An 18,662-nucleotide genomic window follows, 5' to 3' on the forward strand; every position below is an offset into this window, starting at 1 on the left:
ATCAGATGATTCTTTATTCTACTGCATCAAATCATATAGTATACATAAAAGATATAAGTGATTTGCTTTTCATTTCACAGACACAGACACAGATAAGATTTATCCATTTATGTGAATATAATTCTCTTTTACTATACAAGTCTGAAAATGAACTTCCGGAGTTATAAAACAACAAAACAAATGTGCATTTAAATACTTCATGTCTTCCTCTATATTACATTCATCAAGTAGGATCTATTATTTTGAACACATAGCACATTTCACAGTATTTTAAAAAGACACTCAAATGTTTTCTTTAGTCAAGACAATCCTATTCAAGATAGCCAGACAGAGTGCTATGAATCAAATTTGAAGGAGTATTAAGTTTCTGTAAATAAACATGACATGGCTATGCTCTATTTGTAGGTCATGTTGATAAAAATGATAATTTTATAACCAAATTAAAAATGTTGAAAAATCCTTTATAGATTTTTGAGCTATCACTAATACATATCATGAAATGTGTATGAAAAAGATATTAGCCAAAAACCAAATTTCATTTACAAAAGAAACCCAACATTGGTGAAACTTTATCTTTTTGAAAGTCTAACCATATGGTTTTCATCAACAATAACAACATATATTTCAAGTATCAATTGTCTCATTTAATTATCTGAAAATAGGTATAACTAAATAAGACATTTAGCATATGATAGTTAATAGGCAAATAGTAGAATTGTAAGTATAGTTATAATAATTTGCTGTAATAAAGATGATCATTTTCAAGTGCTTGTCTTGTTATTGTATTTTTCCAATTGCAACACCCAAGCTTTCCACAGCTGTCATATGCCTGGAGTTTCCAGCATATAGTATGAGTTCTATTTACAACAGACTGATGATAGATAAGGACTGACTGTAAAAATCAAGTGCTCCCAGCACCATCTCTGGTCATAAAGTCCCTCAATTAGTTGCTAGTTATTCTTTAGAAGACACACCTAAGCACTAAATTATTTAGTAAACTTTCTAGGAATGAGTTATTAAATGTACTTGCAATTAGACACTGTGATATGAGATTAAGGATGTTATAAAAATAACCTGGTGTAATGTGAAAACCTAACAAACTTTAGATTACATAAGTCTAGCCCACTTTTAAATTCTGCTCACCCAAAGCAATTTATTCTTAGTATAATGTAAATGAAAAATGATGAAAATGACATTAAAATATCTTATTAATTTTACTTGTGTTTTTATATTTATAAATTTAAAGAATTTCCTTTTCTAAAATGTAAAGGAACAGAAAAAAAATCATATTAAGTGAAGTAAGCCAGATCCAAAGAAACATAGAGTCCGTGGTTTCCATCATTTGTAACAATCAGTATACATTTAGGATCCTCCTAACAGAGGATCATAATAGCTCAAAAGCAATGTGTATATGTCCATATAGGATGAGGCTAAGTGAAATGAGCTCCAGGATGTGGAAACAAAAGGTTTATTTTTGTGATTGTTGCTCTTATTGTTCTATGTGAAGCTATTTCTTTTTTCTTCTTTTCCCTTTAAAGTTTATTTCTTGTTTTTTACTGTATCTGATTTTGGTACCTGGTATACTGTATATACGTTTAGATTATTTGAAGATGAGAAGATAAGGGAAAAAGAATATGCGGGAGAGGGGGTGGGAAAAGTGGGAGAAAAAAATGAGAAGGTAACAATGTTCAAGAAATAATGTACCCACTACCTGATGAATGTAATGGTAAACCCTCTGTACATCAACCCAACACTAAAATAAAATTTAAAAAAAGAATTACCTTTTCTATTCACTAAAAATTATAACTAGAACATATAATTAGGTATCTGAAAATTCAAAAGCATTCATAAAAGAAATACATATCTTCTAATAAAATAAACATTTTAACAATTACATATTTCTCAACTTTATATCCTTTTATTTAGAAAATAAAAGTAAAATATAAACAAAATAATTTGCCTATTACTGTATCAGTCCTATGTAATATTCCACATAAAATACAGTATATATGACATATATATAAATAATGCATGTGCAATGTCTTTGTATCACAAAAAATATTTCATAGCAAAAAGTTTGCACAAGGAACTCAGAAACTTATAGTGACTTAACAAATTTATTCAAGGAGAAAGAAATTATGTACAACAAAACTCAGACAGGAAGGTCATTTTTTTCCATGAATATGTTCAGTGATTGATGATCTTCTTTGGAAGAGTTTCTGCAAATCAAGAAAAATACATTATAAAGAATTCATAAGAATATAATGAATCACTGTTAAGAGTATAGGAAAATGTTGTTTAGTCCAACTCATGACAGAATTTTTTGTAAAGGGAAACTGAGTTTAGAAATTGAAAATTCCCTGGGTATGAATGTAAAGGTTATCTGTGTCCTTGTTAAGACATAGCTAGGAAATGGGGTGAAGAATTGTATGCACATAAAGTCTCTACTGAATAGATAATTCTCCAAATATTTTATATGACTATCATATACAAAAAAGTTTTTATAAACAAACATATAATAAATATGTAGTATACAGAGATCTTTTCTCTGGATCTGTACAGAATTCTGAGTATCTAAAGTGAAAGCATGTTACTGTTCATTAAGCTTAAGGATCTGAAAGTATTTTTTATCCATAATTAATAGCACTTGAAACAATTTGGATTCGTGTGGTGTGTGTGTGGGGGGGGTTGTATTTGCCATTATGAGGCTTGAACCCTGGCCTAGCACACCTATTTTCTTGTTCAAGGCCAATGATTACCATTTGAGTCACACATCTATTTTTGACCTTTTGGTTTTTCATTGACGATAAGTCAGATGAACTTTTCTGTTCTGTCTGGCTTTGAACTACGATAATCAGTATTCCTTAAATTGTTATTTTTAGAGCCTTATCTTAGAATGTACTTTGTGAACACATTAAGATAAAATCAAATAAATTAAAATGTATAGAAAGTATACTGATATCCAGGTCTCTAATTTATTTTAGATTTCTATATAATGATCCAGAATTAAATATAATGACTCCAAATATCTAGTCAGAGGGCTCTTATGGCAATAAATTCACATTCCTATTAGCATGTTATACATTTAATCTTTCCTATGTATATAATTTATCCTCACAAAATTGGGAGGATGATTTGTTTGAAACATTGACTTCCAAGTTATGTTTCCCAAGTGTTAATATGGTTCTTAATAGTGACATAAAAGGAATATAGCTTTATGTGTTAGAAGTAACACTATCATTGAAAGGAAATATGATTTATTACTAATTTTTATTTTCTTTGAGTAGTTGTACTAAACAGTTATCATTTAACAAAGCAGTTTTTGAATAAAAATGCATCTTGACCAGTATCACCTCTTTTAACAGTCTCACTCATCTTTCCCAATTCATTCCTTTCCTGTTTTTCTTTAATTTTATATAATGCACATTGAATTATTAACTTCATTTTCTCACTTTCTTCAAGAATAAACATTAGCTTTGACATTATTTCCATAAAAATTATTGGATTTTTAGCATTGTGGAATAAATTGTAACTCAAAAATTCTAGGAATAACAAAACACCAAACAAAACACAAAAGACTTCCCATTTCCTATTAAATTCCCATATCTGTTTCCAAATCGACAGCAGTTTCTATTTTTAACAACATTAAGATTATTGCACAATTCATTGTTGATGATGATATATTGCTTCTGAATGTTAGTGGTGGTTGTGAGAAGAAACATGCAGGAGTGGCAAAAATTTCTATTTCTCTTTAATGAAGAGATTGCCAATTTGTTCCATATTTAAATTGTTTAACTATTTTATGTTTGTTTCAAAATTACAGAATATCTGAAAATTATTTAAGCCTAAAAGAATAAATATCATAAAAAATTATATGTGTTAAAAGATAGGGTCACAACAAAAATAAATCATCTACCTAAGTATGAGTAAATAGTTGTTCTAGGAAGTTGTTGTCCAGAAAGACAATGTGTAAAATACTAACTTACTGGGATACTTTAAAATATATTAATCATCAGCTGGGTGTTAGTGGTTCACTCAAGTGGCTAACATCTGAGAATTATAGTTCAAAGCCAGACTAGAAAAATCTAGAGAGAAGGAAGATGGAGCCGAGACAATAGGGATGCTGCCTAGCTCTCTTTCACAAAAAGAGAGAACCAGGGAGTCCCACGAGCCAACTACCTAAAGAAATTCACAACAACAAACTCAAAAAGCAATGGAGAAGGACTCAAACCGGAAAAGAAATCCAGATAAAGGTCACATCCAACTTTCTCAAAGAATTCGGAACGCGAGGACCCCTCCCCCACTTATTGCCGCCGGCTGCAACCCACAAAAGCCTCAGAAAGCTGCAAAAAGCGGCGGCTGGCACCGGCTCTAAGCCGCGAAAAGTGGCTGCGGGTGCCAGCTCCACACCGGGAAAGCGGCAGCGGGCGCCGGCTCCAAGCCACTAAAAGCGGAGGCAGTGGAGGGCGCCAGGCTGGGAGCCCAACTTCTGCAGAGACCAGCACAGAACCGGGCCAGCGAATGGCAGAACCAGAACAGCAAGCAGTGGAACCCAGACATAGAACACAGGCGGCGGCGGAGACCCGAGGGGAGTGAAAGACTCCCCACCACCATGGAACACCCGCAGACAGACACAGAGGTGTGAGTAATACAGCGCGTCCCCAAACACATCAGGAAAGCGGAGCGGGTGCCAAGCAATAGAACTTAACTCAGACCCCTCCACCCTGCCTGAGAAAGACTGGCAGGAACAGGGGGGCAAGGAACTCAGAATCCTGTCCCTTCCCTCAACAGCCCCCTCCCTCAGGCCATTGACTGGAGATTGACAGGCAGGCTACCTAAGACCCAGCCCCCCCCAAGGGAGGTGGGGCTGTCCCAACTCCCACCCGCCCAACGGGCTCAACCCCCAGCCCTCTGACTAGAGACTGACAAGCGCGCGGACCCTAAGACTCAGCACCCCACCAGGGGAGGAGAGGCTGTCCCAGCTCCCACCCGCCCACCAGGCTCCTCTCCCAGGCCACTGGATCTGGAGAGTGGAGGGCACTGGGACCCTACCTTACAACAGTGGGTAGGGGGTGCGGGAAAATAGGAGCCAGCATCCGCTCCCCCCCTCAATTCTTGAGCGGGGCATCCTCCAGCTGGGAATCCTGAGCAAGACACCACCGAGGGGCCCCCCACAGTCACAGACTCTGACAAAGCAGTGGAAACACAGCAGGGATCTGAAGGGCCGACCAGCAGCCAAGCTCCCCTTCTGAGAACCAAAAGGGCACGGCTCCGCCCTTGGAGCCCACGTCCCCAGCTGGGCCCTGCCCCTGGGAACAGAGGGGTCTCCGGTTGGTCCTGCTGAGAGCCCCTGAAACTCTAAATCCCCAGACCCTTGGCTTGGAGCCACCCCTGGAAGCAGCACAGGAAAATGTCTGCCAACTGCGCTCAGACAGAAGCTCGCAGATCCATCCCATGGTCCACTGTGAGGCCACTGGTTGGGCTAAGAGCTAGTCGGGCAGCAACACATAAGTTTTATTCTAATACTCTCCAAAATTTGTACTCAAATACGATACCTACTTACCAACTTAGGTCAGTTATCCTTACGCTATACATATTCTTCATTACTACAATATTCTTACACTCCTACATTAATCCTCTTGTACATCCCCTGACCTCTCTCATTCTATTTTTCTATCTCTGGACCTCTGTTCGTCTTTCAACCCTTATTCTGCATGGATCTACACTTGATGCCTGTTGAGCAATACTGTATATCTAGGTGTTTAATTATTCTCTAGGCTCAGAGGGACTTAAAGACAATAGAGATTGGATTGAGAGGCTTATTGTTTTGGGTATAAATCGCTTATCAGTGGATGTATTAGACTGGTCGGTAACTGCACAAAAAGAAAGAGTGATAACACCAATCAAAAATTGTGAACATCTAGTGTCTGCCAGCTACCCAGGTCTAGGTTGGTTATATCTGAAAAACTATAATCGTGTTTAGTATTAATCTTGCTCCCATTTTCAAATGGGCAGAACAAGAAACTGAAGAAAAATGTCAAATCAAGAAACAACATCCCCCACCCAATGTAAACAGACAATGGAACAGTCACTGGCAAACCTAGAGGAGAGTCTTCCAAGTGCTATACAAATGCAATTGATAAACATCATTAAGGAAAAATGTGAAAATATAAAAAAAGAGATAAGGGAGGAAGCCATAGCTAACAAGAGGAAACCATAAACAAGGTGATAAGTGAAAAAGAAGAAGCCATTAAGGAGGCAATAATAAAGGTTTTTCAAAGAAAGATGGATGAATTCATAGAATCCACAAATAAAAAGGTGACCGAACTCCAACATATTCAAAGAAAATAAAGCTACTGAGCTAACCACTCAAATGGAAATCAAGGAGCTAAAGAAATCCATACATGATCTAAAAGAAGAGATGCAAGGCATCAGAAATGAGCAATTCGAAGTAAGGGAGATGAAAAATAAAGTAGATAGCTTTGATAGCAGGTTCGACAATGCAGAGGAGAGAATTTCTGGGGCTGAAGATAATTTAGTTATTATAGAGAAAGAATAGAAAAGGAGTCAATCCAAATCTAGGAAAAATGAGAGAGTGCTTCAGGAGGTCCAAGATATAATTAGGAAGCCTAATTTAAGGCTAATTGGTATTGAGGAGGGCGTGGAGAAAGAGGTCAATGGTATTGGAAATATACTTCAGGGAATCATCTCAGAGAATTTCCCAAATATCCAGAAGGACAGGCCCATCCAGATACAAGAAGCTTTTAGAACCCAAAGCAGACCTGACCAGAAAAGAACATCCCACCGCCACATTGTGATCCGAACTGGATCAATAAAAACCAAAAAAAGGATCCTAAAGGCAGCCAGGGAAAAGGGTTCAGTAACCTATAAAGGCAAACCAATCACAATAACCGCAGATTTCTCAGCAGAGACCATGCAAGCAAGAAGTGACTGGAAGCATATATGTCATGCCCTTAAGTCAAATAACTACCAGCCAAGAATACTGTACACAGTTAAGCTCTCATTCATAACTGAGGGAACAATAAAAACATTCCATTCCAGGGAAAAGCTGCAACAATATGTTGCAACAAAACCAACACTACATAGAATTCTCAAAGATGTTCTATACATAGAAAACCAAAATAAATGCAATATAGGGAAAGAAATGGCACCTAAACAGCATACCATCTAAGGACCACAAGAACTGTCAAGACACAGGCCCTAATAAAAGCTTTTAAAAATGGTAGGAACTAATAAATATCTCTCAATCCTAACTCTCAACATCAATGGACTTAACTCTCCAATTAAACGGCATAGGCTATCTACTTGGATCAAAAAGCAAGAGCCATCATTCTGCTGTCTTCAAGAGACACATCTTACCAAAAAATAATCATCTTTTGAAAGTGAGAGGCTGGAATAAACTCTATCAAGCTAACGGCCCCCATAAAGAGGCTGGAGTTGCCATCCTCATATCAGATAAAATAGACTTCAAACTAAAATTAGTAAGAAAAGACAAAGAAGGTTACTACATACTACTAAAGGGATCTTTCCTCCAGGAAGACATAACGATCCTAAATATTTACACACCCAATCCCGGAGCTCCGAACTTCATCAAGCAAACTTTACTTACACTGAAATACAGTGATTGTTGTTGACTTTAACACACCACTCACACCTATGGACAACAAGGCAAAAACTCAACAGAGAAACCTTAGAACTGAACAACTATATAGACCAACTAGATCTAACAGACATCTGCAGAATATTCCACCCAGCAACAACACAATATACGTTTTTCTCAGCAGCACATGGAACATTTTCCAAAATAGATCACATCTTAGGCCATAAAACAAACCTGGTCAGATTCAGAAACACTGAAATTTTTCCATGCACACTCTCAGACCACAAAGGCATCAAATTGAAACTGAACACACCTTTCCACCAACGAAAACCCTGTAACTCATGGAGACTGAACAACACATTGTTGAATCATGAATGGGTCATCGAAGAGATCAGAACAGAAATCCAACAGTTTATGAAATTTAACAGTAAGGAGCACACAAAATACCAACTCCTTTGGGACACAAAAAGGCAGTACTCAGAGGAAAATTTATAGCACTGAGTGCCTACAAGAACAAGTTGGAAAAATTGCGAACCAACAAGTTAATGTTTCACCTTAAGCTCCTGGAAAAAGAGCAACAAACCAATCCTAATCCCAGTAGGAGAAAGCAAATTATTAAAATCACAGCAGAATTAAATGATTTGGAATCCAAAAAAACTATAGAAAGAATTAACAAAACAAGGAGTTGGTTCTTTGAAATAATTAACAAATTGACAAGCCCTTAGCAAATCTTACCAAAAAAAGAAGAGAGCATATCGAAATAAACAAAATCGCAGATGAAAATGGTAATAACATGACAGAAATTACCAAAATCCAGAATATCATGAGGGAATACTTTGCAAACCTTTACGCCAACAAATTTGAGAATCTAGATGAAATGGATGAATTCCTAGCCAATATTAACATACCCACACTGAACCAAGAAGAACTAAGCCAACTCAACAGGCCTATTTCAAGCTCTGAAATGGAAATGGCAATTAGAGAACTTCCACCTAAGAAAAGCCCAGGGCCAGATGGATTCACAGCTGAATTCTATAAGGTCTTCAAAGCAGAGCTCACACCAATACTCCTCAAGCTCTTCAACGAAATTGAAAATGAAGGTTCCTTACCAAACTCATTCTATGAAGCCAGTATAACCCTCATCACCAAACCAGACAGAGATTCATCAAAGAAAGAGAACTATAGACCTATATCTTTGATGAACATCGATGCAAAACTTCTCAACAAAATACTGGCCAACAATCTACAACAACTCATCAAAAAAATTATACACTATGATCAAACTGGATTCATCATGGGGAGGCAAAGCTGGTTCAATATTCGCAAATCAATCAATATAATTCAACACATCAACAGGAGCAAGGACAAAAATCACATGATTGTCTCAATAGACACGGAAATGGCATTTGACAAGATCCAACACCCCTTTATGTTAAAAGCTCTGGAGAAACTAGAAATCCATGGAATATTCCTCAATGTAATAAAGGCTGTGTATGAGAAAGCCACTGCTAGTATTACACTTAATGGTGAAAAGCTAAAGCCATTCCCTCTAAAATCAGGAACGAGACAAGGATGCCCACTCTCTCCACTACTCTTTAACATAGTACTAGATTCCTAGTCAGTGCAATAAGGCAAGAAGCAAGCATTAAGGGGATCCAAGTAAGGAAAGAGGAAATAAAACTATCCCTCTTTGCAGATGACATGATTCTGTATTTAAAGAATCCTATAGACTCTACTCCCAAGCTCCTTGAGCTGATTCAAAGCTTTGGAAGAGTAGCAGGCTATAAAATCAACCCTCAAAAATCAACTGCCTTCCTTTACGCCAACAGTGAGAGGAACGAGGCAATAATCAGGAAAGAAACTCCTTTCACAATAGCCTCAAAGAAAATAAAGTACCTAGGAATTAGCTTAACTAAGAATGTAAAGGACCTTTTTGACGAAAACTTTAAAACCCTAAAAAGGAAATTAAAGCAGAACTAAGGAAATGGAAAAATCTCCCATGCTCCTGGATTTTAAGAATCAACATTGTGAAAATGACAACCTTGCCAAGAGCTACCTACAAGTTCAACGTAATACCCATGAATATCCCAATGGCATTCTTTAAAGAAATAGAAGGGGCAATCCAAAATTTCATATGGAATAATAAAAGACCCCGTATAGCAAAAACACTTCTTAGCAGAAAGAACAGTGACGGAGGAATTTCAATTCCAAACTTTAGACTCTATTACAGAGCTATAACTATCAAAACAGCTTGGTACTGGCACAAGAACAGGCCTGAAGACCAATGGAATAGAACTGAGGACCCAGATATTAAACCACAGACCTATGACCACCTAATCTTTGACAAGGGAGCCTAAAAAATAGAATGGAAGAAAGACAGCCTCTTCAACAAGTTGTGCTGGCAGAACTGGTTAAGTACCTGCAGAAAACTAAAGTTGGATCCTTCTTTCTCACCTTGCACTAGAATTAACTCCAAATGGATCAAAGACCTGGAGGTAAAAGCTGACACTCTGAAAACTTTACAGGAAGGAATAGGAGACACACTAGGACTCTTTAGCACAGGTTGAAACTTCCTTAATAAGGACCAAGAATCACAACAAATCAGAGAAAGACTGGATAAGTGGGACTGCATTAAACTGCAGAGCTTTTGTATGGCAAAGGACATAGCTAGTAAATTAATTTGGAAGCCCACAGAGTGGGAGAAGATCTTCACCAACCAAACAACGGACAAAGGCCTCATATCTAAAATATATCAACAACTCCAAAAATTGAATCACTCCAAAACTGATCTCCAAAGTAACAACCATCCCATTAAAAAATGGGCCAAAGACTTAAAGAGAATCTTCTCTGAAGAAGAAACAAAAATGGCCTATGGACACATGAAGAAATTATCAACATCTCTGGTCATAAAAGAAATGCAAATCAAAACAATGCTAAGATTCCACCTCACTCCAGTTAGAATGGCCAGGATCAGGAAAACAAATAATAACAGATGCTGGAGGTGATGGAGCCAGGAGGGATCACTACTACACTGTTGGTGGAAATGCATACTCGTTCAACCACTATGGAAAGCAGTGTGGCAGTGCCTCAAAAGGCTAAACATAGAACTCCCCTATGACCCAGCAATTCCACTACTTGGCATTTATCCAAGCATCCAGAAACAAAGACATACTAAATCCACCAGCACAACAATGTTCATTGCAGCACTATTTACCATAGCAAAGATATGGAACCAACCTAGATGTCCCTCAGTTGATGAGTGGATCAACAAGTTGTGGTATTTGTACACAATGGAATTCTATGCTGCTGTCAGAAAGAATGACATTGCCCCATTTATTAGGAAATGGAAAGACTTAGAAAAGATCATATGAAGTGAAGTAAGCCAGACTCAAAGGAACTTAGGCTCAATGGTTTCCCTCATTCGCCATAATCAGTAGAAACCTTGGACTCTACTAGCAGAGATCTGCAATAGAGCAAAATCTTGATACATAAGGCCATATAGTATGAAGCTAATTGAAAGGACCTCCAGGATATATAAACAAAAGCCATATAACGAATGATTGTTGTCTTTAATGTACTATGTTGTCTCTCATCTCCTTTGCTGTCCCTTGGTTATCTCATATTGTTATAGTATCTCACTTTGTTATCTGATATATTGAATTTATTTGTATTTGATTATTTGAAATTTGATAGGGAAGGGGGAAAACCAAGACGGTTTGAGGGTGTGGGGGGGGAGGGAAATGGGTACCAAGTCATGTGAAAGGGTATCAATGTACGTGAATTAATGCACCTTCTATCTGGCAAATATCATGTAACCCTTTTACTAATTACAATAAAAATGCAAAAAAAAAAGAAAAGAAAAATCTAGAAACAGCAGTGAGGATCAATTGGTAAAGTATTAGCCTTCAATACAAAAGAGTGAAGGACAGAGCCCAGATTTTGAATGAAACCCTAGTTTTGGCACAAAAATACTAATAAGCAATACTGCTTCAGATTAAGTTGCATGTTCACAAGTACAAATCACTTGATTATCATTGCAGTCTTTTTCTTATTTTATTTTTTGCCAGTCCTGCGCTTGAGCTCAGGGCCTTAGCACTGTCCTTGGACTTTCTCTAGGCTAGAGCTCTACCACTTGAGCCTCAACAGCATTTCAGGCTTTTTTTCTGTGTATGTGGTTCCGAGGAATCAAACCCAGGACTTAATGTATGCTAGGCAAGCACTCTACCAACTAGGCCAAACTCCTAGCCCCATACAGTCTTTTAATGTGTACTTTAATATATTCCACTCATTGTATAGACTCTTGAAATTTAGTATGCTTTAACTATTGCCTGAATTCAATATATTTCACTTTTAAATGGGACCTTCCATAAACCACTTGACTGCAGAAATTAAATCTCTACAAATATCTTTCTTGAACTTGCACATTATAAACTCTGGTAGTAGGTGTCAAAAATGCTACAGGAACTAAATTTGACTAAGAGTATTTAGTGGGAAAGTTACATATTCAACACATTCTAAAGAAATTTTATTTTATTTTTCTATTTTGAGATTAATGATGTCCACACTACTCAGCCTTTTAAATCCCAAGGAGTTGGTGTTATTTTTCCCACTTTAATAAAGATTTTTCTCTGGGTATACTGTATGTAGGTGTATAGTTTGTAACCTTGAAAGTTTTTCTTGAGGTATATTTATATGGAAATTTATTTCAGAGTATTTACTAAAGGCTAGAGATTCATTAAAATCGCTAATGATATCTTAATTCTCACATACACAGATAATACTGGTGATGATTCCAACAAGAAGTAGTGAAATGTGCTTCACTTTTTACTTCTTGCTTTGTTAGAGTCTCCATAAAATTATATCTAATCTAAAATTATCTATAGTGTGGTTCCTGTAATTAAGATTATTTTATTCATAGTGTTTCAGAATATCACATGTCTTTATATTTATTTTTCTAAGATTATTTAGCTAGGATTACAGAAATGAGCTACTAATGCCCAGCTCTCTATCTATTTGATTTGTCAAACTTCATGGTATTTTGTAGAACTTTGACTTTACCTTTCTAAGGAATTCTATTATTTGTGTTCTTCCTTGCATTAACTTGTCTTTTTCTTTCTTTTTTTTGAATATTACTAAGATTTTCCAATCCTGCTACTAATGAACTATTTCCATAATCTATGAGTTGATCCATCATTAAGGAATCACAATCCATAATTTTGAAAAGTTTAATTTTCATATAGCCTATTTTTCAAACCTACTTTTCAAATATAATTTTTGGCAAATGTTGTAAGGTTTTCTTGGTTCATTTTTAAAACAAAATTTTAAGAAACTAATATTAATAAATATAATTAAATACAATGTTTATGTTAGTTAATACTAACCATGTTAAAAGCTACAGAAAGATAAGGTTTTAAACATTTTTATTTAAAAATTTATGTACTCTGGAGGGCATACATTATTATTGGAAGTCACATAAAAAAGTATCAATGATTCTAATTTTTCAAAATTTTGTCTGGAATCATAAATATTGCTGAAGTTATATTTAAATCAATCCTGTTGTGCTGCATGGATCACTCTGTTAAGCAGTGGTGAAGTACACCAACTGTGAAACACAGAATAATTTTAAAAAGATGTAAATGAGATGTAGTTTTAAATTTCCTTTGATATTTGTAGCTTAACTCAATTTTACTCACTAGTGTGCACTTAAATTACAATCAAGTCAACTATTTCTTTTCAGTTTTGAAATGTCAGCACTAAACATGTATATTTTTGCCATTTTTTAATAATCTAATAAGATTCATTTTCAGAGTTTTATAGAGAATTTCACATGAGGCTCTATTATAAGTATTGCATTATAGCAATTATTAATTGCTTTAGAGATTAATTGATATAGATGGAATGATGGTAATGACAATATAGATGAAATCTTTAAGAAGGAAATAAAACAGAAAATAAAATAATAGGAAGGAAATGGGTAATAATCCATCACATTTCTGTCCATATGTTTTATTATGTTTCGTGATTTAGTATACCTGTGTCTATTGTTACAACCTAATCAGCATGCTTCCTGAAAAAATAATGAGGTTCTTCATATTTATATAAAGTAAAATGAAACAAATAATGACACTAAAGTGATTTAGTCATATACATAGAGGAAAGTGAATAAAATATTTCCGTTATATTTTTGTCAGTTTTAGTCCGCTAAATTTCTAAACACTTTTTATCACCTGAAGCAAAGGCTTTAAAATGCCATCAAAATTCTGAATACTTTCTTTGACTGCATAGAAAAATGTCATACACATCATGTTATCTAATGAAATAAAGTTTTGAAAAGTTTCAGGACATTCATAGTGCACAGTTTGTCTTTAAAATTTTTATTCTAATGATTTAATAAATCTGAATATGGAGCTACTCCTTATCTATGAATATAAATATGTACAGAAAGATAGTTACTGTAAGATTGATGATGGGCTTAGAGATAAAAATCTTTTATTGTTCAGTGTAATTAATAAAATTTTACTTCGTATGTCTCACATTGTAAGGACACCTGGAAGTGAACACTTGTATCCTGAAATGATTTTTGACAGTTTCAGTGATGTGTCTGATTTTGTTCCAGTTTTCTTGAAAGCTAACAGGTTTGCTTGACACAGATCCATGAATCACAGAAGAAAACTAAAGATTACAGAGCCAGATATAAGTCTTTATTCCTTACATAAATAGTAATGCTAGGTTCTTGAGTCTCATAAGATAAGCTGACATTAGATGACCCATTAGATGGAGGAATGGAGAGAGAGAATGTTATATTTCCTCAGTGGAATCCTACACTTGAGAAATCCAATTGTTAAACAGTGAAGGTAAATAACTGATTCTGCTTACAAAGCTGATATTATTTGTTTACTTTTGATATAAAGGGCTCTCCCATTGCAATACATTAAACACACAAACTTTAAAAATATATATATCATCTTTATATAATGGCACAGGAATTGCCATTTAACATGGCAATAAATGAATAAAATATATCTAGATCTGTCTGACCCCTTTCAATATTATCACGATTCCCTTCCCAACAAACATCTTCCTTCAATGTTCTTAATTTGCGGGATAGTCTTTGGATTCTTGACTACATTCTCTTTCTCAAAAAAATCACCTGCCTAGTAATCACCTACTTTTTTTTTTTTGCCAGTCCTGGGCTTATGCTCTGGGCCTGAGGACTGTCCTTGGATTTTTCTCAAGGCTGGAACTCTACCACTTGAGCCTCAGCACCACTTCTGGCTTTTCCTAAGTATGTGGTTACCAAGGAATCAAACCCGGGTCTTCGTGCATGCTAGGCAAGCACTCTACCACTAGGCCAAACTCCCGGCCCCTACCTTCTTTTTTTTAAGCACAGTAAAACAAAATCTTTGAAAGTGGATCTAATCAAAAGATATGAAACACAACTGATAGAACAGTATTGTTTTAAATAATGGCTTTTCCTTCTATCCATATATATTTTCTGTGTGTGAATATTTGCTATCTATTGTGATTGACTTTTGGGGAATCAATGTGTATTTCTATTGTTTGAGTATTTCCTTCATTGATTTAGTAAGAGTTGTTTTCCTATTATTTTTGTGCATGTTTGTATTGTTCTGCTTTTTTTATTTTTTATGTTTTACCAGTCCTAGGGCTTGAACTCAGGGCCTGCGCACTGTCCTTGGGCTGTCTCAGCCTAGAGTTCTACCACTTGAGCCACAGCAACACTTCTAGCTTTTTCTGTATACATTGTACTGAGGAATCAAACCTGGGTCTTCATGCAAGCACTCTACCACTAGGCCAAACTCCAATAGCTGGTGATACCTTAATATCTCTCTCTCTCTCTCTCTCTCTCTCTCTCTCTCTCTCTCTCTCTCTCTCTCTCTCTCTCTCTCTCTCTATATATATATATATATATATATATATAGTTCTTATTCCTATAAAAATGCTCCTGTCAAAAGAGGTGATTTCAAATATCAATTTAGGAAAAATATATGAAAGATATGGCTATTGTACTGTATATTAGCATGAAGCTGAATCCAAGCTGTATTTGAATAGCAGTTCTGATCGCTTTTGAACACAGAAGTGATTCACAGAGTTATAACCAGTACAAAAATTTTCTTCTTATATTTTTCTTTGTTATTACCAATTTCTTCTTAAAGATATCTATATCATCATCATCACCATTCTAAACATCAGTTATTATTGCAATTTAATTATAGTTATAGCAGAATTAATAATATAGAGTGTTATGTAGTAAATATATGAAAAACACTGAAATTTGAGTCCTAGTAACATTTAATTTTCTTAGTATCAGGTAATATTTTTACTCTGTATTTATGATGGAATGATATAAAATATGAAAATTATGTTTCCTTAATGGATACATAACTGAAAATTAGTATGTAAATAGGTAACTATATAGAAAATCAACTAAGTAATCATTTTTGTCTAAAGAAATCTGTGAAATAAGTAATCATCCCAATATAATATTATGACTTGTTTTAGCTGGTCCACAGATTGATAACTCTATTGTCAATTCTGTTGCATGTTCAAGTTTTAAATATCATCAGCTTGCCAGAAATGTTATTTTAAGACCTCTGTCTATCAATTTTAGGGATCACATTCAATAAGTATCTGTGTTTCTCAGTTTACATTTACTATAAACTAATTTAAATACTTAATACAGAAATTTTTATTTTATGCTACAGTTTTAATTTTTCCCATGTTCCCTTGTTTCCATTTCTACTGAGTTTTGACCAATAAGAGAATCATGATGTAGAAACAGCAGTGGTAGTGGAGATGCTCACCACCTATCAGTCAGAAAGTAAGTCCAGAAGGCGATGGGATGAGGTATTTCTTTCTAGGAAAGTGTTCAGCGAACCAGTTTCTCAGTAGTTCATATTTTAAATGATTATAGTATAAGCACATCAATGAAGAAATCAATTAAATAGGTGAGGTTAATAATTTCCCCTTGATTACATTTACCAGGCACCAATGATTATTTAAACCACAAGCCCTTGGAAAATACATAACAGCATTCTATAGCTCAACAACATGCTAAAAGATGGCAAATATGTGAGTGGAAACTGAAATGAATAAAGAAGAAAAATTCAATGATTTTCAAAACTGAAAAAAATAGCATGTGGTAGCAAGTGCTTAATATTAAAAATTTTTGTTAAACAATTGCCTTGAATTACTCAAAAACTCACCAATCTTCTATTGAGAATTATATTCAGATTCCTGAGATGTTGATAAATCAGTTAAATATGATGAAATAATTTTTAAATGATAGACTAAATACTGATTTTAATGTTAAGTGCCATGTATTGTTCAATAAATTATGAAATGTAAAGTACTGCTTAATTTCAATATAATACAATTTATTTTCATTTACTAACTATCAGAAAGATAGTATGAAATGGATGCTGCTGTTAAGTAGTAATAACCATATCAATACTGGTAAAGCTAATTAATATGATGTGATCTGGTTTATATGGGCATAATGCTTCATCTACAGTTCTAATTAGAATTCTTTAACAAAGCCTATAATTATGATTAAATCAATGTCTGTACATTTTACAATTTTAGTCTGAAGTAATGTACTAATAATTTATAATCTAGATGCATATATTAATTATTGCTCTCTTTCAGAGGTAAAATTACTTACACAATACCGATAGAGAAAAAAAATCATGCTAGTGTAATGCAAAATTGCATGCATTAAGTATTTTAAGGATATAACATGCACTGATTTAGTATTTTTACTAATTCTTGCTTATAAGTATAGGGAGTTTATTGAAAATAAGATAGTGAGATAAAAAATGAAAAAAGAAGCAATAAACTACAAAGAAGAAAATTCAAGAGTTAAGCTATATTTTATAAATTAAAATAATACAAATTGGAAAATAATAAGGGTGAAAGTTGAGAAAGAAATCCAGGAGAGAGAAAAATAGTCATGTCCTTTTATGTCATTAGGATACAAAATTCTCACACCGTTACTGCATTCTCTTCTATGCATATGCAAATGAATAAAATATTCAACCAGTCTGAAACCAGGAGCATGGCCTACTGGTAGCATGCTCGCCTAGCATGAATGAAGCCATGGGTTCAGTTTCCCAGAATCACATACACAGAAAAAGCTGGAAGTGGCACTGTGGCTCAAGTCGCAGACGGCTAGCCTAGAGCAAAAAGTGTCCAAAGACAGCACTCAAGTCCTGAGATGAAGCCCTAGGACTGGCAAACATAACTAACTAACTAATTAACTAACTAAATAAATAAATAAAATAAAGTAAATAAAAATGAATTTCAAATTACCAAAATTCCCCCCTGTTGATGTAAAGATAGAATAGCAGAAATAGGAAATCAGACAAAAAACACCGTTTTAAGAACATAAAAAGACTCTAAGATTCCACCTCACTCCAGTTAGAATGGCCAGGATCAAGAAAACTAATAACAACAGATGCTGGAGGGGATGTGGCCAGGAGGGATCACTACTACACTGTTGGTGGGAGTGCAAACTCGTTCAACCACTATGGAAAGCAGTATGGCAGTTCCTCAAAAGACTAAACATAGAGTTCCCCTATGACCCAGCAATTCCACTACTTGGCATTTACCCAATCATCCAGAAACAAAGACATACTAAATCCACTACCACAACAATGTTCATTGCAGCACTATTTACCATAGCAAAGATATGGAACCAACCTAGATGTCCCTCAGTTGATGAGTAGATCAACAAGATGTGATATTTGTACACAATGGAATTCTATGCTGCTGTCAGAAAGAATGACATTGCCCCATTTGTTAGGAAATGGAAAGACTTAGAAAAAAAATCCTATCAAGTGAAGTAAGCCAGACTCAAAGGAACTTAGGCTCAATGGTTTCCCTCATTTGTCATGATCAGTAGAAACCTTGGGCTCCCTAGCAGAGATTTGCAATAGAGCAAAACCTTGATACAAAAGTCTATATAGTATGACAGTAAATGAAAGGATCTCTAGGATATAGAAACATAAGCCATATAATGAAT

This window comes from Megascapheus bottae, chromosome 11 (genome assembly GCF_031878675.1).
Source record: "Megascapheus bottae isolate mThoBot1 chromosome 11, mThoBot2.hap1, whole genome shotgun sequence".
Taxonomy (NCBI): Eukaryota; Metazoa; Chordata; class Mammalia; order Rodentia; family Geomyidae; genus Megascapheus; species Megascapheus bottae.